This window comes from Pan paniscus, chromosome 1 (assembly GCF_029289425.2).
Source record: "Pan paniscus chromosome 1, NHGRI_mPanPan1-v2.0_pri, whole genome shotgun sequence".
Taxonomy (NCBI): domain Eukaryota; kingdom Metazoa; phylum Chordata; class Mammalia; order Primates; family Hominidae; genus Pan; species Pan paniscus.
Genome location: NC_073249.2, coordinates 188,594,536 through 188,618,057, shown reverse-complemented (window position 1 = coordinate 188,618,057; position 23,522 = coordinate 188,594,536).

Sequence of the window (23,522 nt, the reverse complement as noted above, 5' to 3'; positions counted from 1 at the left end):
GGGAGAATTCTTTTTCCTCTTTCAGAAGGCTGGGTAGGGCTGAGATCTGGGACATCTCAAATTCCTCCCAGCACCTTCCTTCATTCCACTCCTGGCCCATGTTCCCGTCACTTACAAGTGGCAGTGGGTATCAACTATTCAATTATTTTTAAATAGTCGAGCGTAGGTCTGGATTGAATAAATCACATTGATGCCAATTTCCAGGGAAGTCCTTTCATATTTTATGATTCACTCCCCACCTTTCCCCCTTTCCTTCCTTGTGCTCCTCCTAATGAACCAGGAGACTGTGCATACTGTTCGGATGTCCCCACTGCTAACCCTCAAATGGAAATGCAGCAGCTGAAAGCATCGTGGTTCTGGGTTTTTTTTTTTTCCTTTTCCTCCTCACAGTCCTGGGAAATTGATATGCAGGCAGGATTATGTTTTGTTTAAAGCTCAGTCCTGGCATCTGAAAGAATACATTATCCAAATTGGTGCATGTGGTTGAAATTCTGCAAAACTCAGTTATGTCACACGTGGCTTGCCAATGAGGGGTCCAGCAGGGTCTCAGGCAGCATAAATGCCCTGTATCAGAGAGAGTGTAACATTGGAAAACCATCCACTGAGGAATATTCCTGAAGTCAATAATTTATCTGCTGCTGGTGGAAGGTAGGCCTACCAGGCACCTCTGCCACCGCCATGATCACCCAATATGCCACCAACTCCCAGTCCTGGGGATGAACGCTGCTTTCTTCCTTTCCAGTTCTTTTAAGATTAGAATTTGTTCAAAGAACTGATTGCACATAAACACAGAGACTAGAGGGTTTTTTTTCCTTCTCTTTTCATTTTGTAAAATGGTCATAAAAGAAAAACAAGTCCATTTGGAATTTAGAATTCTGAAACTGCAAGAGAAAGAACTGGACTTCACCACGTGTGCTTTGGGGTCTGCACTGCTCCTGAATCTTGTCCGTGACTAGGGCACACAGGGAGCGACTCATTGGCGATAATTTGGGAGTCACTGTGGACCCACTTGCTCTTTAAATGTTAGAGTTTTAATGATTTAGGAACCAAAAGAATAACTAAGGAGCCCAGCAGTCATTATCTCAAATAATGAGACTTTTTAATGCAAAATCAATGTTTGTTATAATGAAAATAGATTCCTCAGCTCCTGCAGGGCCAAATGTACAAATCTTTTCTGCTGTTAAATAAAATGTGACGGCTCATTTTCAGGAGGATGGTGAGCATTTTTATTCAAGAGTGAAAATAAAATGTCAGAACTTATTTACTTTTATTAAGTGCTCATTCTCAATCAGATACTCTAATCAATATCTAATTGGAGGCAAGGAAACGGAAAATAACTTTTATGCCAACTTGGGAGAAGGGAAGGAAGGGAGAAGGAAGGCAAGAGAAAGCCATATAGCACATGTTCAGTTATAATAAGGGCAAATACCTATTGAGCAGATGCATAGTGCCAGGACTGTGCTAGGTGCATTACCTGTGTTATATCATCACACTGTCACAATAGTCTGGTGAAGATCGGTACCATTGTGGCTCCCATTTACAGATAACAAAACTGAGGCTCAGAGAATCTACCTTCTCATGTTTATTATGTGGTGGAGCCAGGATGGAAAACCAGGTCTGTCTGACCTCTCAGCCCTGGCTGCCAATTACTCTATTTATCTGCCCCCTCCATCCTTCTAAAAAACAAGTCTTTTATTTTATAAAAAAAAGTGAGTCATTCTTGAGATTACCCATAGCCGAAGTTTTACTCCTATGAACACTGAAACTGTAAACTTAAAATAGTTTTGGAAGGTAAAGGTTTTTCTTAAATATATTACATACTTCTCTGTCTTGGGAAGCAGTACATGGAGTGACTTTGTTTTAGTGACTCAGAACTGGTTTCCAGACTTACCTCTGTGATGTGAGGAATCTATAGTCTAACGGTGAGAAGTGAGTTGAAATCCTAGCTCTAAAGTCTGTTACCGAGTGCCTTAGGCAAGTTTCTCTACTCCCTTTGTGAAAGGTTGGATCTCGTAATATCCTATGATTTTAAGTTACAGGAAGGTAGATGACATCAATTTAAAGAAGAATCTTCTAAATGTTAGAGTTATCTGAAACATGGCTGGGCTATCTCAGAAGGGAGAACACTCTCCATCCCTGGAGTTATTCCATCAAGACCAGCTGTGGTGATGATATAGATGATAAAGCATTGGACTAGCTATCTCCTAGGGGCACCAGCAAACTTCTTCTATAAAGGGCCAGAAAGGAAGTGGTTTAGACTTTGCAGGCCACACAGTCTCAGTCCCAGCTACTCAACTCTACTGTTGTAGAGCAAAAGCAGACACAGGCAATACACAAACAAATGACTGTTGCAGTGTCTCGTTAAAACTTTATTTATAAAAGCAGACGAATGGCCAGATATGGTGCAGGGGGCATAATTTACTAACTCCTATTCTAGGCTCTTCCAATGAGAAACTTTATGATTCTCTTCTTGTTCCTTATGTTATTGTGCTGGGCTGAGCACTGGCATGAGGGCCTGCCATAATCAATAATAATGAGTTAATTCTTACATAAATCTCACCATATGCCACATGCCTTCTTAGCTCTTTATTTATCTTTCAACTCCTTTAATCCTAACAATGATCCTGAAAAGTAGTGATATGGTTTGGCTGTGTCCCCACCCAAATCTCATCTTGAATTCCCATGTGTTGTGGGAGGGACCCTGTGGGAGGTAATTGAATCATGGCGGGGCGGGTCTTTCCCATGCTGTCCTTGTGATAGTGAATAAGTCTCATGAGATATGATGGTTTTATAAAAGGACGTTTCCCTGTACAAGCTCTCTTCTCTTGTCTGCCGCCATGTGAGATGTACCTTTCACCTTCCACCATGATTGTGAGGACTCCCCAGCCATGTGGAACTGTAAATCCATTAAACCTCTTTTTCCTTAAAAACTACCCAGTCTCGGGTATGTCTTTATCAGGAGCATGAGAACGAACTAATACAAGTAGTGTTCTAGTTAGGGTTCTCCAGAGAAACAGGACCAATAGGCTATATACAGAGGTGTATAAGAGAAGATTTATTATGGGCATTGCCTCACATGATTATGGAGGCCAAGGCGTCCCATGATCTGCTGTCTGCAAGCTGGAGCACCAGGAAAGCTGCTGGTGCATTCAGTCCAAGTCCGAAGGCCTGAGAAACAGGGGAGCCAGTGGTTTTGTAACCACCCAGTGGGTTTACCTTGCCCACTGCCTAGACACAGCGGATTTCTCAAGGCAGGGGAATTGCAATAGAGATAGAGTAATTCACGCAGAGCTGGCTGTGCAGGAGATTGGAGTTTTACTATTACTCAAATCAGTCTCCTCGAGCATTTGGGGATCAGAGTTTCTAAGGACCACTTGGTGCGTAGGGGGAAGCCAGTGAGCCAGGAGTACTGATTGGTTAGTTAGGAGATGAAATCATAGGGAATTGAAGCTGACCTCTTGCATTGAGTTGGTTCCTGGGTGTAGGCCACAAGAGCAGATGATCCAGTTTATCTATCTGGGTGGTGCCACCTGATCCATCAAGTGCAGGGTCTGCAAAATATCTCAAGCACTGGTCTTGGGCGCAGTTTAGGGAGGGTCAGAATCTTGGCCTCCAGCTGCATGACTCCTAAACCATAATTTCTAATCTTGTGGCTAATTTGTTAGTCCTACAAAGGCAGTCTAGTCCCCAGGCAAGAAGGAGGTTTGTTTTGGGAAAGGGCTGTTATCATCTTTGTTTTAAACTATAAAGTATAAACTAAGTTCCTCCCAAAGTTAGTTCAGCCTGTGCCCAGGAAAGAACAAGGACAGCTTAAAGGTTAGAACCAAGATGAAGTCAGTTAGGTCAGATCTCTTTCACTGTCTTGGTCATAATTTTGCAAAGGCGATTTCAATATAACTCTCAGTCTGAGGCTGAATGCCCGAGAACCACCAGTGTGTGTGTGTGTGTGTATGTGTGTGTGTATATGTGTGTATGTGTGTGTATATGTATGTGTGTGTATGTGTGTGTGTATATGTATGCATGTGTGTATATGTATGTATGTGTGTATGTGTGTATATGTATGTATGTGTGTGTATATGTATGTATGTGTGTGTGTCTGTGTGTGTATGTGTATATGTATGTGTGTATATGTATGCGTGTGTGTATGTGTGTGTGTCTCTGTGTGTATGTGTCTGTGTGTGTATGTGTCTGTAAGTGTGTGTATGTGCGTGTATATGTGTATATGTGTGTGTATGTGTTCATGCGCATGCTTGTGTAAGTCCCGGAGTCTGAAGGCCTGAGAAACTGGAGTTCTGATGTCCAAAGGCAGGAGAACGTAAAGTGAGAGAGCAAATTTGCCCTTCCTCTGTCTATTTGTGTTCTGTTGGGGCCCTCATTGGGCTGTCTGCCCACACTGGTGACGGTGGATCTTCTATACTCAGACCATTGATTCAAATCTAATCTGTTCCAGAAACACCCTCACAGACACACCCAGAAAGAAGGTTTTACCAGCTGTCTGGTTCTTCCTTAGCCCAGTCAAGCTGACACATAAAATTAATCCATAATAATTAGGAACCAATATTATTATTATTCCCATTTTACAGATGAAGAAACTGAGGCACATGGCAATTAAGTAACTTGCACAGGTCCCTGCAACCAGTCAGAGGTGGAGCTGGGCTGCAAACCTAGGCAATGTGGTTCCAGGGTCTGTGCTCCCAACCCCTGTACTGACTTGCCGTTTATTGCATCACTTTGAGTAAATCACGGCTCCCCATAAAATGCAAATTCCACCCTTACAGCTTACCAGCTGAGTGAGCTTGGGCAAGTCACCTACCCTCTCTGAACTTTGGCTTCCTTGCCAGACAATGGGAATTGTGATTATTTATCACGTAGGGCTCTTCTGAGGTTGCCTGTGATTTGTGAAAGCATCTTATTTAGGTCCTGGAACTTAGCTGGCGTTCAGAGAATGCTAATTCCTGCCTCTCTCCCTTAGCGATTTCCAGAGAATCTAGGAATTGCTAAGAAACAAAGAGAGAGAGGGTCTTGTTCAAGCAATTGAAGTGACAAGTTCCCACTGCCTCCTGCAGGTTTTTTCTTTTTAAAAAAAAACGTTGGCCGGGCGCGGTGGCTCATGCCTGTAATCCCAGCACTTTGGGAGGCCGAGGCGAGCGGATCATGAGGTCAGGAGTTCAAGACCAGCCTGACCAACATGGTGAAACCCCGTCTCTACTAAAAATACAAAAATTAGCTGGGCATGGTGGCGCCTCAGGAGGCTGAGGCAGGAGAATGACTTGAACTCGGGAGGCGGAGGTTGCAGCGGGCCGAGATCGCGCCATTGCACTCCAGCCTGGGTGACAGAGCAAGACTCTGTCTCAAAAACAAAACAAAATGAAACAAAAAAACTGTAGGAGTTTGTTGTAAAACTGTGTTTTTTCTACAAGGAAGTGCTCTGGCCCTCACTGCGGGAGTGGCAGGCCTGAATTATTCCTCTCGTTTTAGCAGGTCTGCTCTCTGGGGGTGCTTTCTCTGAAAGGGACCTTGTGAGGTCTGAGCTGGGAACTCTGACCCCAGGTTCTGGTCAGTAAAGTCTCCAGCTGTGGTCACTCCAGTTCTGGACCAGAAAAACATGGAGACCAGCTCTTTGGCCATCACATCATGGGAAGAGAAATGTAAAGAACGTACACATGGTTTGGCTTGTTATAGTCACTCAGTCCAGGGTAGCTATTGCCTCTACTGAAATGTACCAAGTCCTCAATTTATGCCAGGGCCTGTGCTCAGTATTTTTCATACATTTTCTCATTTTAACCTCCCAACAATGTTATGAAGTTGTTTCTATTATCCCTGTTTCACAGAGAAATCTGTATCTACGTATCTATGAGGGGAAATATGACTAGCTCGGGGTACTGGAAAGGCTTAGTAATATTAAGCCATTTGCCCAAGATCATAAGTGGTGGAGACACAATTCAGTCCTGGGAAGCCTGAGCCTACAGCCTGTGCCTTAACTCTGTTCCCTATATCTGTATGTCAGCAAATCCTGTTTGCTTCTACCTGCAAACCGTACTCCAAACCCAACTTCCTGCCACCCCCACGACTACCACCTTGGGCCAAGATTATTGCGATAGCCTGCCAACTAGTCCCACTGATTTTATTCTTGCACCCAAACCCCATTTATTCTCAAAATAGCAGTCTGTGTGGTCCTTTTCTTAAAAAATCAGCTGTATTGAGGTGTAATTTACATACAATAAAATTCACCAGTTTGAAGTGTACAATTTAATGAGTTTTGACAAATGTAAACCTTCAAGTTCACACCACCACAATCAAGATAGGGAACATTTCCATGGCAGAGTGTTTTTTCAAAAAACTTTAAGTCAAAGCGTGTCACTCTTCTGCTCAACATTTTCTGAGGGTTCCCATTTCCCTTAAGTAAAAGTTGAAATTCTTGCAATGTCCTACAGGGCTGTGGCAAAGAAAAGGCTATGGGTTTACCAAGCCATGTCATTTTTTTCATGGGCACAAAGGAAGACCATATTTCCTATCGTCCTTGTATCTATGATGGGGCATATGAATAGCTCGGGGTACTGGGAAGTAGATAGAAATGATGTCCATCCCTTCCAGGCCTGGGGCCTAAAATTTCTGGAGAGATCCCTGCTGTTTCTTTCCTCTATTTGTCAAATGAATATGGAAGACCCCACGGAGCACTTTGAGGCCTGGAGGATCTGAGAGTTTCTGAGCTGGGAACTGAGAAGAGATACCCTGTTAAGCCTCTGAGATTTTGGAGGACTTAGTGATGCAGCAGCTAGTGTTAACCCTGACCAAGGCTAAGGTCCTGCCTGCTCTAACCTCCGTCACCCTGGAACCTGTGAATGTTCCCTTATAAGGCAGAAGGGATTTCGCAGATTCGCGTCTTGAGATGGGGAGATTATCCTAGATTATCTGGGAGGGCCCAACGTCAACACAAGCATCCTTGTAAGAGGGAGGCAGAGGGAGATTTGACTACGGAAGAGAAGTCCATGTGATGACAGCAGCAGAAATTGTAATGATGTAGCCACAAGCCAAGGAATGCCAGGGGATGCCAGCAGCCACTAGAGGCTGGAAAAGGCAGGGAGTGGCTTTTCCTTTGGAGTCTGCCGAGGGAACCTCGCTGATACCTGGATTTTAGCTCTGGAAGACTCATTTCAGACATCTGGCCTCCAGAGCTGTAAGAAAATACATTTCTGTTGTTTTAAGCCACTAAGTCTGTGGTAATTTTTTTACATCAGCAACAAGAAACTCACAGACTGCTTCATCTGTCTGAAATGCTTCTCCCCCAGATCTCTGAATGGCTGTCTCCCTTATCTCCTTTACTTTGCTCACATATTTGTCACTTTCTCAGCAAGGCTTCCTTAACTACCTTCCTTAACTATCTATTTAAGAGAGTACCCTGGGACTCCCTCTCTCCCTTTTCTATTTTTTCTTGTCTCCAGAGAACTTGCAACTGTCCGACATACCATATATTCTGCAGTTTTCTTTTGTTTACTTATTTCCTCCCTTCATTGGAAGGTAAGTTCCAGGACCCTAACCTGTTTTTTTCACTTGCTGTGTTCTCAAGAACAGAGCCTGGCACAGTCAGCTCACAGTAAATATTTGTGAAGGAGTGAGTAAATGAATGGATGGTCAAGAGGCCCCTTGGATGGAGGAATGCCTGGACTTGCAGAGCCAGCAGGTGCCTGGCCTTTTAGGGCCCTTTGGAGAAGTTTTGGGCCTGGTGGTCCCTTTATTCATCCTTTCCTGAGCGTCTCCTGGGTGTGGCACCCTGTGGGGAGTGATTGGAGATCTGAGGCACTCGTGAACACTTCTTCCAAGGGTGTTCACTTGGGCCAGGACATGTGAATAGTTGTAGATTAGGGTAATGTAGAGAGAAGTCAGGACCCTAGCAGGCAGAGCTGGGAGCTCAGATGACAGCCAGGAGATTCCTGAAAGGGGTCTTCTGGATGGGCTGAGAAGGATGTGGACTGGGGAGGGAAGACGATGCTCAGGCAGAGAGACTGATGTGAGTAAAAGCCCAGAGCAGGTAATCCTGGGGGTGTGCTGGGACATCCTAAAAGTTTCCTTTTGCAGAAGTAGAGAGTGCGTGCCAGGGAGATTTGCAAGATGGAGCTGGAAAGGCAGGCAGGGCCTAGATCAAAAGAAAGCCTTAAATGTCTCCCTAAGAAGAACAGACTTCATTCTGCAGAGAGTGGGGCAGGGGGCAGTAAGGACTGTTGAAGAAACATTCAAAAAGGGGGAAACATACCTGTAATTCCAACATCAGATCTCATCAATCATCTCCACTTCTCTGCAGGCCCTGCCTGGGTGTCCACCCATGTAGGAGTCACATGTAAGCTCCTGGGAGCAAATATTTGGGGCTGGCCAGTCCCTGCATTTGTTACTCCTCATCTAGCCCCACCCTTTGACCAGCATGTTCCTGTAGCTCTCTCCCTCTCTGCTCATGGAGGCTGGTCCTTCAGAATGAGGAAATCATCTCTCTGAGTCATGAAGTAGCTGAAGCATTCTCACCGCCTTGTGGAAAACAGAGACAGGATGACACTTCCGTGCCTAGAACCTGGTTCACAGCACAGGCCAGCTGGATATGATTGATTTTCATGTTACTAGAACAAGAACCCACTGAGCACATACCAGGTTCCTAGCACTGTGCGAAGGGATCTGCAGACAGCTCCCCTCTAACCCTCGCGACACAGGGGACATGTTGGGCTGTCTCCCTTTCTCCAGATAAGGAGACTGTTGCTCTGAGAGGTCACAGAATAAGTGAGTGCCGGAGCCTGGATTGGAAGCCAGGCCGTCCAAGTTCAGGTTCTTGATAACTGGGTAATAGTCCACTCCATGGCAGAGCTTCTTAAACTGGGGTCCATGGACTCCCATGGGTCTGTGGATAAATCTGAGGTTTGTGAATGAGAATAGAAAAAACAATTACAGGATAGCCCCTTATCCACAGTTTCAGTTACTCAAAGTCAACCATAGTTCAAAAATATTAAATGGAAATTCCAGAAAAAACAATCCATAAGTTTTAAATTGGGCACCATTCTGACAAGCGTGATGAAATCTCTCACTGTCTTGTTCCATCTCCCACAGGACATGAATCATCCCTTAGTCTGGCATCTCCATGCTGTAGATGCTACCTGCCCATTAGATGCCTAGTATCCACCTGGGTTATCAGATCCACTCCCTGGTATTTCAGTGCTTGTGTTCATGTAAACTTATTTTACTTAATAATGGCCCTACTGGGCATGGTGGCTCATGTCTGTAATCCCAGCACTTTGGGAGGCCAAGGCAGGTGGATCACTTGAGGTCAGGAGTTCAAGACCAGCCTGGCCAACATGGTGAAACCCCATCTCTACTCAAAATACAAAAATTAGCTGGGTGTGGTGGTGGGCGCCAATAATCCCAGGTACTGAGGAGGCTGAGGCATGAGAATTACTTGAACCCGGGAGGAGGAGGCTGCAGTGAGCCGAGATTGTGCCACTGTACTCCAGCCTGGGCAGCAGAGTGAGACTGAGTCTCAAAAAAAAAAAAAAAATGGCCGTAAGAGTAGTGATCTCGCTGTTTAATACATTGATAAAGACGCTGTTACATTTCTACTTTACAGATTTTTGTTTAGTATTTTGATATATTTATTTCAAAGTAGTTGATTCTGTTTGTAATTCTATGGATTTTATTTTCTGCATTTTAAAATATTGTTTGAAGAAGGATCACAGGCTTCACCAGATTGCCTGTGGGATCCATGGAAAATAAAAAATGGTTAAGGCTGGGCGCGTTGGCTCATGCCTGTCATCCCAGCACTTTGGGAGGCTAAGGTGGGTGGATCACTTGAGGGCAGGAGTTTGAGACCAGCCTGGCCAACATGGCAAAACCCAGTCTCTACTAAAAATACAAAAATTAGCCAGGCATGATAGCGCATACCTATAATCCCAGCTACTTGGGACGCTGAGGTATGAGAATCACTTGAACCCAGGAGGTGGAGGTTGCAGTGATCTGAGACTGTGCCACTATATTCCAGCCTGTGCAACAAAGCAAGACTGTCTCAAATAAATAAATAGTTAAGAATCCCTTCATAGGATCTTTGCTGGTCCTCCATAAGTTTTCTTTCTCTCAGTTCTTATAGGCCCAGTTGGTATTTTTCTTGTGCCTCTTTCTATCTGTGTTAGAGTCATGATAGATGTGTTTAATACCCCCAGGAGACTGAACTCCCTGAAGGCAGCACTGTGTCTGACTCTTCTGTGTATTCCCCACAGTATTTCTTGGTACATAATAGATGTATAATAAATGCTTATAAATTAATGAATGAGTGAGAGATGAATTAATGAATGAAGAATGAGTATTGAGCAGGTTGAGGACTACCTTGGAGAAGAAATACATGTTTTGAGTCTATTATATACCAGCCACTTGAAGCTTTCATATACATTATCACATCAAATCTTACAGCTCTACAACAAAGAAATCCTGACATTAATTTTATAGATGTAAGGAAACTGGGCTCAGAACAGTAAAGCGGCACTCCCAGTAAATGTTGGAGACAAGGTTTCTTAGATTCTTTCCTCTACACTGCATGGACCCACCTCTAGGGAGGAATAAAATGGTTAAAATCCAGGCAAGGTGGAGATAGTGTGACATGAGACATAACATAGGCTCATTGACTGATGTGTGATAGGGGCACTGTTTTTAGTTGCCCTAAATGTGAAAGTTGTTTTCCTCCAGGCCACAGCCTGGGTGGCCTAGAGTGTCTCTCTTCTCCTGCTGCACAGAAGAGCAGGGACAAAGCGAAGAGGAGCCAATTGCATGTAACAAACACCTGCTGCTGACATTTTGCCAAAGGGCTCTGAATCAGTCAGGGGCCAGCCAGGAAGACAGAAACCATTCTAGGTCTTTGGAACAGAGGGAATTGAATGCAGGGATTGGTGATGGAAGCACTGAGAAGCCAAACAGGACTGTGAGGCAGCTGCTAGAGATTAGCAACAGCTGGAAGCTGCTACTACCCTAAGGGACATTAGGACAGTGGGAGGAGGTGGTGTCACCAAAGCCCAGAAACGGAGGCCATCAAGTGGGAGCCAGAGTCTCAGTGGGGGCTGCCAGCTGGGGGCGAGCTAGCAGGAGCTGGAGTTCTGGAGAAGCATAACCACTGCCACAGACTCAGCCACTGTCATAGTGAGAGAGGGGGAGAAGTACCCTGGCTTCTCCTCTGGCACCCTCCAGTCTTCTACAGATGCCTTTCGTTGGCTGAATGCTAGAAAGCTAGAGCGGGAGGGAGCCTAGGAAATGGAGTTCCCTGAGATACTGAGATCAGAAAAGGGTGGGGGCAGATCTGAGAGGAAACCAGTAGTTGATGGGCATAGATCTACTCCTGGAAGAGTAGGGATCCTAGGGCTTGTGGGATGTTACAGAGGGCCCTGATTTGCTCTAAGGAACAGAGATGAGGCTCTGGTTTTAAATATGAATTTGGAGCAATTACAACTGGAGAAATGGAGACTACTCTGCCATTGAGATCAGCCTTGGAGCTCAGTCCCTGACCTCTTCTCTTTCCTGTTGCATTCACTCCCTGGGCAATTTCCTCCTGTCCCATGGCTTTAGACATCATTTGCTGGCTGATGGTTTCCAAATGTCTGTCCTTGGATCTGAATTATTCCCTGAATTATGTGCCTGTATGTCTAATTTTCTACCTCATATCTCCACTTGGATATATAAAAATGATATTAAACTGAACATGTCAGGAGTCAAACATTTAATTTGTCTCCCTTGTCCCCCATTGCTTCTTCCCACCTCAGTCAATGGTATCATCAACCTCTTGGTTGCTCAGGCCAACAATTTTGGAGTCATCCTTGACTCCCATGTTTCTTTCACAGCCCACCTCCCATTCATAAAGTCCTGCCAGTTCTGTTTTGAAACAGATTCTGAATCTGACCTATCCTCACCACTTCTTCTACCACCACCTTGGTCTACCCCGCTCCCACCCCCTGGCCTCAACATTTCTCTTCTGGACTATTGTAGTAGCCTTCTCATTGGGCCCCATGCTTCATTTCCCCCATTGCCCCCTCCCCAATTCTCACACAGCAGAGTGATTCTGTTAAAACTTAAGTCAGGGCCGGGCGCGGTGGCTCATGTCTGTAATCCCAGCACTTTGGGAGGCCGAGGTGGGTGGATCATGAGGTCAAGAGATCGAGACCATCCTGACCAACATGGTGAAACCCTATCTCTACTGAAAATACAAAAATTAGCTGGGGATGGTGCGCTCCTGTTGTCCCACCTAGTCGGGAGGCTGAGGCAGGAGAATCGCTTGAACCCAGGAGGTGGGGGTTGCAGTGGGCCGAGATCGTGCCACTGCATTCCAGCCTGGCAATAGAGCAAGACTCCGCCTCAAAAAAAACCCAAAAAACAAAAAACAAACTTAAGTCAGATCATATTACTCTTTTGCTCAAATGCTTTCATATCATACTTTGAGAAAAGTGCTTGCCATGGCCCACAAGGCCCTGTGCCATCCCACTCTGCCCACCTCTTTGATCTCAGTTCCCACCACAGTGCCCCTCTCTTCCTCTGCTCTGTCCACAATGGTCTTGCTGTTACTTGAACAGGTCAAGCATCCTCCTGACTCAGTGCTTTTGGACATGCTGTCCCCTCTGCAGGGGACATTATGCCCCTGTATGTCCACATGGCTTCCTTACTTTATTCAAGTCTCTGACCACCCTAACTAAAAGGACATCCCAATCTGTCTCTTTCTTTCCTTACCCAGATTTGTCTTCATAACATTCATTAATGATATTACCTGTGCTAAATTCATTTTCTCATCTGGCTTCTCCATGGAATATAAGCTCCAAGAGGGCAAGAGCTTTGTTTGTTTTCCATCATAGCCCCACACCTAGCACAGAGCTATGCTGGACTGTCAGGTAGCAGCTCAGCACCATTTCCCCTCTTCTTTGCACATTCTTGTATCATAAGGGCTAGTCACTTGGAAATTACATTTTCCAGAATCCCTGTTTTGATCCTGCTGATGGCACACATAAGATTTGGAAGGTGGAAGAGAAGCAGAATCTATATTACTGTTCTTCCAGAAGCAATGGGCTGATGCGTGGGTTTTGGTAAATGTGAGATGTTTGCGGTGGGCTCTGGGGGTTTTCCTGAAATTATCCACCTTAGCCCTGGAAGTAGGAACAACCATTTTGGCAATTTTCCTTATTTCATGCAACTTCTTAAGATACAGCAGTGGGTTTCATTAACGTATGTCCTTCCAGCCCTTTCAAAGTTTTTTAAAGTACCTGTCTCCTAGGAATTCCAGTTTCTGTTTTCTTGAATGAACTGTCTGATACAAGTCATGGCACACAGTAGGCACTCAAAAAATTATTAAATGATTAAACATGCCTTGATAGAAGGAAATGATGGGTCTAGAATGAATCCATGCTAGACACAAAGGAGCATTCTCAGGTGCTAAGGACAGGGACCTCAGTTACTTCTATCTTGGAGGTTTACTATGACCCCAGTGTGGAGGCCCAGGTATAGACATCAGACCTATTCTGTAGGGTATTTGGAGTATGCCATGTCTATGTGTATACTAAAATTAACATTTTAGAAAACCATGTAGTTCATTCCATGATGAGGGTTTCATTCATTCCCCGTCTAGTCATTTTTTAAATAAATATTCAGTCCAAAGAGCTCCAACAGACATTGCTGAGGAAAGAGGGATCAGAACTGGGGAGACCTTCTGAAATTTGCAGTCAAGGTTCCACACCAGATTGCATGGTTTAAGTGCACAGTCTCTTTAAACAAAGAGCGACCTCTTCCCAAGGGCTTGGGATGAGCTAGGCTCTGCACTCAGTACTCTTTACTGCCCATCTCATAGGCTCCTCCCAATAATCCCATGATGGAATGATGGAAGTATTACCTTTCCATTTTATAGATGAGGAAACAGGCTCAGAGAGGCTCAGGGACTTGCCCAAGATCACTCAGCTAAGGCAGAGTGAGGAATTGGACTCAGATTTCAAACTTTTGGGGTGTCTGTCCAGCTCATGACTACCCATGCCTTCTCTAGAATCTGACCTCTCTTCTTTCTGATCCTCAGGGTTGGGCCCCAGCAGTCAGGTCTGTATGCATTTGGCAAGATTAAAGAGGGGGTCCCCAGGCTAAGTGCAGTGGCTCACACCTGTAATCCCAGCACTTTAGGAGGCAAGGTGGGAGGATAGCTTGAGCCCAGGAGTTCGAGACCAGCCTGGGCAACATAGAGAGACCCCATCTCTACAAAAAATAAAAATTAGCTGGGTGTGGTGGTGCACACCTGTGGTCTCAGCTACTAGGGTGGCTGAGGCAGGAGGATCACTTGAGATCATGGAGCCGAGGCTGCAGTGAGCCGTGACGGCACCACTGCACTCCAGCCTGGGTGACAGAGCAAGACCCTGTCTCAAAAAAGGGGGGATCCCAGAGCTCCATGTTCCTCAAGGTCCCCTTCTTTCTTTTCACAACACTTACAGCCTTACCACAACCATCTGCCTTGGAGGCTATCCAGACAAATCTCGTTATGCTTTTTACCCTTTTTGAAGTTAGTCATTGCGAAATCCCCAAACTCCCAGCTTACTCCTCATCCTCTGCCCTCTGATCCTCATTTGGCTCTGTACATCCCCTAACATGACTTAACTCTCTTTTTTTCCTACTCCCCAAATCCTTCCACTGCGCTTCCTATGGTTAGTCACCAGAAAAATATCCTGTAACCTCATCCTTGTCCCTGAATGTTCCCCTTCTCCTTCTTACTCTAGAGAAAACTCAGCTCCCCTTCAAGGACGCTGCCTTTCCTGAATCCCTCTCAAGTGGTGGTTGTTCATATTCCCGCAGCCCCTGAACCACTGGTAGGTGGGGTAGGTGTCCTCCCTGCTCCTTGTTGCCTCTTTCAGATCATTTATTCCTGCGCATCCCCCCCGAAACTGTGGCTTTGAATTTGTGCCTTCAGACCACACCTCTTTGATAGTCCTTGTTGCAGTCATCTAGAGAGCCCTAGTCACTCCCCTCTACTGTTCCCTGAAGATATTTAAATGCTGAGCACTCTTTCTGCAACACTGCCCTGTCTCAGTTCTTGGTGATCTCCATAGAGACGATCCTTCTTGGTGATCATGCATAGAGACGATCCTTCTTGGTGATTTCCGTAGAGACGATCTTTCTTGTGATCACACACAGAGACGATCCTTCTCCGAGCCTTGCTTCTCACTTCCCTGGCTCCCTTCATTCCACCTAGTCCCACTTGTCACTCTCAAGGTCACACCCCAGTGCTTATCACTAACAATAACTGTATCCCCTCCAAAATCTCAAGCATCCTACTTTCTGAACACCACCTTACCTTTCCAGCTCACTCTGCTGTGGGTGGCGGCATTGCATGGTCTCCAGGTGACAGCAGGCTGTTCTCTACCAGCAAAGGGGAGGGGTTGCCTCTTCTAGCACAGAGGGGGAATTTGCGGTTCAAGATTTTCAGGCTTATCTATACAAATATTCTCATCCATTACGTCAGGGTTCCACGCCTTACCTGTTACAGACTTTAAGGTCACCTGTGAGACTATGCACTGATTTCCTTTGCAGGTCTCTCCCTTAATAATCAAATCCTGAACCCAATTTTCAGCAGAGTCTGCTTTGTGGCAGGAGGAGATGAGTCTCCTTTAAAGATGCCACGGGGTCCTCTGCCTTCCAAGGCATGCCTTCAGCTGGCAATTAGCCTCCCTGGACCCACTATTTTGTTTTGCAAGGCTTTCCAGGCTGTCAAAAACAGCGAACCCTCACCATAGTCCTTATAATTTCCTCCAGACTCATCAAGCACCGAAGCTTCTTGCCTTCTTCCTTGTACTGCATCTCACTAACTACAGGTGAAAGTTTAGCCCTGGTGAAGCCCTGCATACCAGAGGTCACCACTCTGTTTTCCACCAGCAATGGGGTCCCTATTGTCTTCAGATGGGTGGGCAATCCGATTCCTAAATCCCATCCTGAGGGCCATGCCTAGTACCAACTGCCTTAGTCCTCCCAGAAGACAGAGCCTAAGGCAGAAACTCGTGTAATCACATCAATGAGAAGTTCAGACCCTTGGTAGCAAGATTGAGGGCAGTGGGGAGTGAGGCAGGGAGAGAAGGAGAGCAAACCAAAGGAACTGTAATGCTGAGCTTTGTTGACACACATTTTTGTAACAAGTGTAGCTGATGGCTTGGTCCCAGGTATATCTTCTTGCTTCAGGACCATCTGATATTTTTTGGCTGTGTTCCCACCAAAATCTCATCTTGAATTGTAGCTCCTATAATTCCCACATGTCATGGGACGGACTTGGTGGGAGGTAATTGAATCATGGGGGCAGTTACCCCCATGCTGCTGTTCACATGACAGTGAGTGAGTTCTAATGAGATCTGATGATTTTATAAGGGCTTTTCCCCTTTTTGCTCAGCAGTTCTCCTTGCTGGTGCCATGTGAGGAAGGACGTGTTTGCTTCCCCTCCTGTCATGATTGTAAGTTTCCTGAGGCCTCTCCAGCCATGATGAACTGTGAGTCAATTAAACCTCTTTCCTTTATAAATTACCCCGTCTCAGGTATGTCTTTATTAGCAGCATGAAAATGGACTATGCCATTCATGCCGTATCTGAATAGACCTGAAAATCTGGTGATGGGGGTGGGTTGTAGAGAGAATTTATCCTCAGATTTCCTTCCATCTCCTACAAAGGCTTGCCCCATGAAGCATCAACTCTCCTGCATTACTGGGTTTTGTCACCCACCCCTTCAGTGACTCTGAAGAAATCAGAAAACATGCCTTTTGGTGTAATTTTTTCTGGGTGCAGAAGTGAAGGAAGGATCCTGTGGACCTGGAGGTGGCCCCAGTCTGCAGAATTGCAGGGTCCCTGCAGCTGTGGCTGGGATGGAGCTCACCTGGGAAGTCAGTCCCTGTGGCAGCAGCTGGGGCAAAACAAGAGGTCAAGAGCACTAGTGATGGTGAGTGGGGCCCAGAGGACTTGAGGCTGTGCATAGGAGGTTCTGAGACGCTACGCCCTGTGAAACGAAAATCAGATTGTGCCATTCAGAACTTTCATGATGTCTCGCCCCATACTGGCCCACAGACCTTGTCCTATCTGGGCCCTGCCACTCTCTGAGCTCTTCTCCTTCCTCTCCCACATGGTGAGCTTTACTCCAGCAGCACTGAAGGCCCTGCCTGTCCTCGGCCCATCCCAAGCCTCCTGCCCCAGGGCCTTGGCACCTGCTTTTCTCTGCTTGGAGGGCTCTTCCCCCCAATTTGGACTGCCTGTCTCCTTCATTTCCTTCAGGCCTCTCGTGAAATGTCACTTTGCCTATGAGGCCTTCTTTGTCCACCTTACGGAATTTCATCCCTGTCCCCACCCAGCTCTCTCTTTGCCCCGCCATATTGCTGTCCTGACATCCTGTGCATTTGTCAGCTGTTTCTTTTCTGTCTTCTCTGAACTAGAACGTAAGCTCCCTGAGGGCAGAGGCTTTTTCTGTTGGTTGCCTGCATCTATAGCAGGCATGGCACATTGCTGGTGCTCCATCAATCTTTGTTAAATGAACAAATGATTAAGTAAATGAATGATGGCGATGCAATCCTCGCTCCCCTAGCCATGACTGATTAGACCCCTGGCTCAAGCTGGGCCAGCGAGATTGTCTCTCCAGGGAACTTGGAACTGGGCTTGAGAGCTGATGAGGCTCTGGAGGGGCAGAAATTCAGACCTGTGAATTCAGGGGTGGTGGGGTGGCACTTCACTCCACGCCAAGCTGGAAGGAGCTGGTCTGCAGGGAGAGGAGACTTGAGAGGCACTGCAGGGGATGGAGAGAGGCCAGCGCCAGCTCCATCCTCCCCCTGGGATCCAGGAGACACCCCAGGTCCTTATGATAAATTCCTCCTTTCTGCTTAAGCTAATGAGAATGGCCTTATTTTTACTTGCAATTAAAGACTTAAATATCAACACTACCATTTACTGAGTGCCACTGTATCCATCAGGGGCTGTGCGGAGCCTTATCCTGCTTTTGTGGAACCTAAGCAGGTCACTTCCTGCAGTGCAGGCCACATGGGGCCCCTCAGTCAATTGCAGTACCTCGGTTAGCACACAACCCTTGCCGAAGGAGCTCTGAGGCTGCCCTGAGGCCTTTTCCTGGCACCCAGGGGGTGGCCCAGCTGCCCCAGAGCCCGAGGCCTCTCCTCCTCACCCCAGCACATGGCACTCCCCCAGCCCAGCTGTCACTACAGGCTCTCTGCTCCTTGCCACCTTGGTTCTGAGGCTCCAGGTCTCAGCAAGGCTCAGCCCTGGGCTTCGTCACTCCTGCTCTCCGACCCCTGCATCTGGCTCCTGTTCTCCCAGCCTCCTGAGCTCCACAGTCCCCTCCCTGCAGGCCTGACCCCAGAGTGTGGAATCTATTGTCCTCTTCCATCCCAGCCATACCCCAGCCCAACCTGACAGATCCTCCATTAAAGATGCACATTTACACACAGCTGATTTACATAGAACACAAGGAAACCACTCCATTTTCAGAAAAAAGAGACTCCTGGTCACTGGTCACTTGAAACAGTGTGGATCCGGGATGAGGGAGCCTCCTGCCCTTCCTATGATTTTCTAGGCAACTGTGAAAGGGCCATCAGACCAAGAGTAGGTGGCTGGGGGAGGAAAGCAGTTTGAACAAAAGGAAGAAATGAGGTGTTGGGCAGGCACATGCTATTTAGTTTCTGTATTTGCTTTTAGAGCAATTTTATTCCTTATTTACATATGCCCTTGTGAACCTTTAGGGTCTGTTTTTAAATTCTGCCAAGCCTCCCCAGCCCTGTTACTCCCATCACACACACACAGACACACACCACACACACACACACACACACACACACACACACACAGAGTTTTTATTTCAAAGGTAAGCAGTCACGGGACAGAAAGGTAGGGTGTGCTGTAGAAGAGCTTTGGAGTCAAAAGCCCCCTATTGACAAGGAATCCACTGGGGCTTCAGTTTCCCTACTAGTAAAATGGGGATAATAATATCAACTCTATGGAGTGGTTTTAGGGATGGAAAGATGAAGTGCGTGCATGTAAGGTACTTTGTGCAGTGCTGGGTAGGTAAAGGATCTGCGAGTGGTAGTTATTTAGGTTTAGGAAGCAAAAAGTCAACCACGTGCCCCATACTGGCCTCCTCTCCCATCCTTCCAAGAGACTCTACCCTTTGATCTGACCCAGGCTCAGATAGATACCCATCCCTAGCTGTGGGCAGAAGTCACAGGCCATTTGTTCCCCTGCTTTTATTGGTTCACATTCTTCCCTAGAAAGGGCCCTTCTCTTCTTGTTCTGTTCTTTGTCTATTAGGCCTCTTCTCCCCTCCACTCCCCCACCAAGAAGGTGACAAAATGTGGGTACTAGGTGGGGTGGGGGCAGACAGGGTTGGGACACAATGATGCAACAGCACTGAACATGTGCCACTATGACCCAGGTGTTATGCTAAGCTCTGCAGGTCAGCTATCTGATTAAATCACCCATTTTGTGCATTCATGGCAGGCAATTCTGGCCGAGCCCCGAGAAGTTCTCAGAAACAGTGTGGTGATCTATTAGTGATGTCTGCTGTGGATGAAGCCATGGGAATATCATGATTCCATTTGCCTTCTCAGCTGGGAGCAGTTGGGAACACGTAGGAAGGACTCTGAGCTCCAGCTGGAGCTCAGGTGGGCTTCCTGGGGAGGTGATCCCTAAGCAGACATCTGTAGAATAAGAGGATGGTAAGTTGAAGAAGGATGGGCAAGGTGCTCTGCACAGGGAAATAGCATGGGTGTCAGATATGAATCACTCTGTGGGCAGACAGGTATTACTGGGGCATAAAGCAGGAGGCAGGGAGAGATGGAAGATGAAGCAGGCAAGAAAAGCAATGAATGGTACATGTAAAGCAGTTAAAATGAATAGTAAGTGCTCAATAAGCTGTAGCTGTCGTATTATTATTGTTGTTGTTGTTACTGGAGAGTTCCAATAAATGTTTCTTGGCTGATAGGCAGAGGGCAAGGCCCATTAAGCACCTAGTGGATATTGCTCAGTAAATTCCTAGTTGACTTATTGGCAGCCTGATCAATAATCAATTGACTCTGGGGAAGTCCAGCCATGGCAGGTGACAATATATCAGGATAAAGATATAAGTGGCAGTACAAATACCCTACCCCAAGTCCAAATTCAGGGAAACTTTGCATTTTACTTAGCCCCTCCTCTGGGGAAGTCCTCCTGGCTTGCTCCAGGCCTACCAGCAGTCTACTTATGTTAGCCTCTGAGTCTGGTGACTTCTCTTTGTGGCACAGCCATGGCCTCTTGTCCATGTCCTGGAGCTGTCCCCTTTCCCTTCCTAGCTGCAGAGGGAGAGCTCAGCCGGGACCCCTTCTGAGGTTGCTGTTTTCTGACCCCTCTGCTCACTCTCCCAGGGGCTTCTTTGAGACTCAGACCTTGAGCTTCCCCCACCAGAACTGGGGCAGACCCCGCCCTTCATTTTCTATACTGTGCTTATTTTGTTTTATTAGGACACAGGGTGTCGCTCTGTTACCCAGGCTGGAGTGCAGTGGCATGATCATAGCTCACTGTAACCTTGAACTCTTGGGCTCAAGCGATCCTCCCACCTCAGCTTCCTGAGTACCTAGGACTATAGATGCATACCACCACACCTGGCTAATTAAAAAAAATTTTTTTTTTGTAGAGATGGGGTCTTGCCATGTTGCCCAGGCTGATCTCAAACTCCCAGCCTCAAGCAATCCTCCTGCCTCAGCCTTTCAAAGTGTTGGGATTACAGGCATTAGCCACTGCACCCAGCCTGCTTCCTTATTTTACAGGATGAAGGGAGGGTCTGTGCCACTCCCCTGACCCCAGGCTGTTCTGTACACAAGGAATTTCCATCCCCTTCCCTCCACCCTCAGGGTGCCCATCCCTGCTCCCACCCTCCCCTGCATCCCTCAGAGCCTAATTGAAGAGGCTCCGCCTGGCACAGAAAATGAAAGCTTTATCTTCCCAGTCCATCCTGAAGCGTGTTAAGATGATGGATGAGTTTCCAGACCTGAATGCTCCTCCCAGTAGCATTAACAAAATTGCCTTTCAGGATCCCAACTTCCACGTCAAGATGGGCTGCGGTGGAGATGGGAGCCCCAAGCTTTGGCACTTGACGGTGAACATTAAAATCATTTTAATGCTGCATTTAGGATTTGCGTTCCCTGTGTATGAGCCAGTCCCATTGCTGGCACCGGAATAAGATGAATGATGTTTATTAAAAAGCTCTTTGGTACAGCCTGATTGACCATTAGGAACACTCAGCTCGGAGCAGGGTGCGTGGGCCCAGCTTCTGGGCCTGGATGGGACCCGTCAGAGATGCTGTCACTGTTAGCCCTATGGGGTCACAGCCAAGTCTTTTCCTTCAGGCCTCTCCCACCTCCCCCAGGCTATAATGTCAAGAGGTCAGAGATGAGTCATGGCTAAGAGAGTCCTGAGTTGGAATCTCACCTCTGAAACCAGGTTGCTGATGGAGCGGGGCAAACCCTTTCCCTGTTGGCCATCAGTATCCCCATCCATGAACTAAGGGAATGGCTAGCTGTTATGGGTTAAATCGTGTCCCCCTAAAATTCATATGTTGAAGTCCAACCTCTCTCCCCATCTCAGAGAGGTAAATAGGGTCTTACAGAGGCAATCAAGTTAAAATGAGGTCATTAGGGTGGGCCGTAATCCAGTGTAATTGGCGTCCTTATAAAAAGGGGAAATTTGGAGATAGACATGCATACCCTGTACACACACGCCACATGGAGAACCGTACGTGAAGATAAAGGCAGGGATTGTGGTGATGTGTCTACAAGCCAAGGATAACCAAAGATTGCCAGCAAACCACCCAAAGCTAGGAAAGGGGTGAGGAACAGAGTCTTCCTCACAGCCCTCAGAAGGAACCAACGCTGGCAGTGCCTTGATCTCAAGTTTCCAGCCTGCAGAACCGTGAGACCCTTTGTTTCTGTTGTTTAAGCCACTCAGTTTGTGGTGCTTTGTTAAGGCAGTCCCAGGAAATGAAAATGCTAGCTGGAGCCCCGCCCACTCGGACACTCCCTGAGTCTATGACGCTAGGATTCAGCCTGAGAGACCAGGTGGAATGAGTGAATCTGCTCTCTGCTGCTCCAGGAAAACTTGGAGGGTGGAAGCCAAGCAGGTAGGACCTTGGAGCTGAAGCCAGTGGCTGTCTTTGTTCCCAAACCACAATAGTTAAAAAGGCCCAGGAGCCCAGGAGGAACTGCTGGTCCTTTGGGGACAGTTGGGTGGAGGAGGGGGCTGGTCCCAAGTATATGAGTCCAGGCGGAGCTCTGGTGCTGGGTTGAGGGCCACTCATGACTCCGGGTCGAGGGGTCTTGAACCCCCACCTGGAAACCTGGAGCAGGAAGCAGGGATGTCTGCCTCTGGGCACATGAGAGAAGATGCACGTGTTGAGCCAATCTCAGCTTCTAGACTCTCCCAGGTCAACTTGCTTTTCTCCCAAATGAAAGTGTTTTTCATCGCGTGGAAATGAATCCACTTAGTGTGTGTTATAGGAAAAGGAGACTTTAGTGTGCGTTATAGAAAAATAAAGGTAAAATTTATGCACACCTGAGTTTGTGGCCTGAAACAGACCCATTAGTACTGACTGAGCAACCAGCATAGCCAGACACTTTCACTGCATTCTCTTCATCCTACTGACAACTCTATTTTTGTGCATATTACTGTCTCCATTTTACAGAGGAGGAAACTGAGACACGGGGAAGTGATGCGTGACTCACAGTCACATAGTAAGTGCTTGGATTCGAACTCAAGGAGTCTGACCTCCTCACCCCCAGCCCAGGCTGGGCCTGGCACCCAGTGACACAGAATCTTCTCATGAGAGGCTAAACCCTGGGAGAAGTGGAAAGAGCTGGGGACCACAGAGCAATTGACGAAGAACGAGGAGCAATCCGGAGGCTGTGGAGGGTTAGAAACACTTGTGCCGGCTGTGAGATGTTGGTCGGGGGAGGACTGGTGGGCCATGGGCCGTGTTTATCTGTGGGGCCACCCTGTTTACCTGGTGGCTGAGCAGGGAGCATATCCTCTTTTGTTCCTGGGAGGTGGCTTGTGTGGGGACTGAAGATGAATCGGCCCAGGCGGGCAACTTCCCCGCTACCGCCCCTCCCCCGCACGGCAGGTAGCATCAGGTGTATTTGGCAAAGCCTCGTGCATGGGGAAGGCCAATCAGCCTGAGTGAGCTGGGCTGTGCTGAAGCTGGGGATTGTTGGGGATTGCTCTTGCAATCAGGGCATTTCACACAGCAAATTGTGGTCATTTAGGCCTCTCTCCGGCAAGCTTAATTTCAGGCCCAAGCACAGAGGATATTCAGAGACACAATGAGGTAATTTCACATTTTAAAGCAGAGAATGCAGCGTAAATTAGTAGAAAAATCATGACACTTATAAACCCGTTCTAAAGATGTATTGTTCCCTTCTCTTCTGGGAGAAAAAAAATCAGCTTCTATTAAGATTGAATTAACCACTAGAGGAGAATTCCTCAGACGGCCCATTC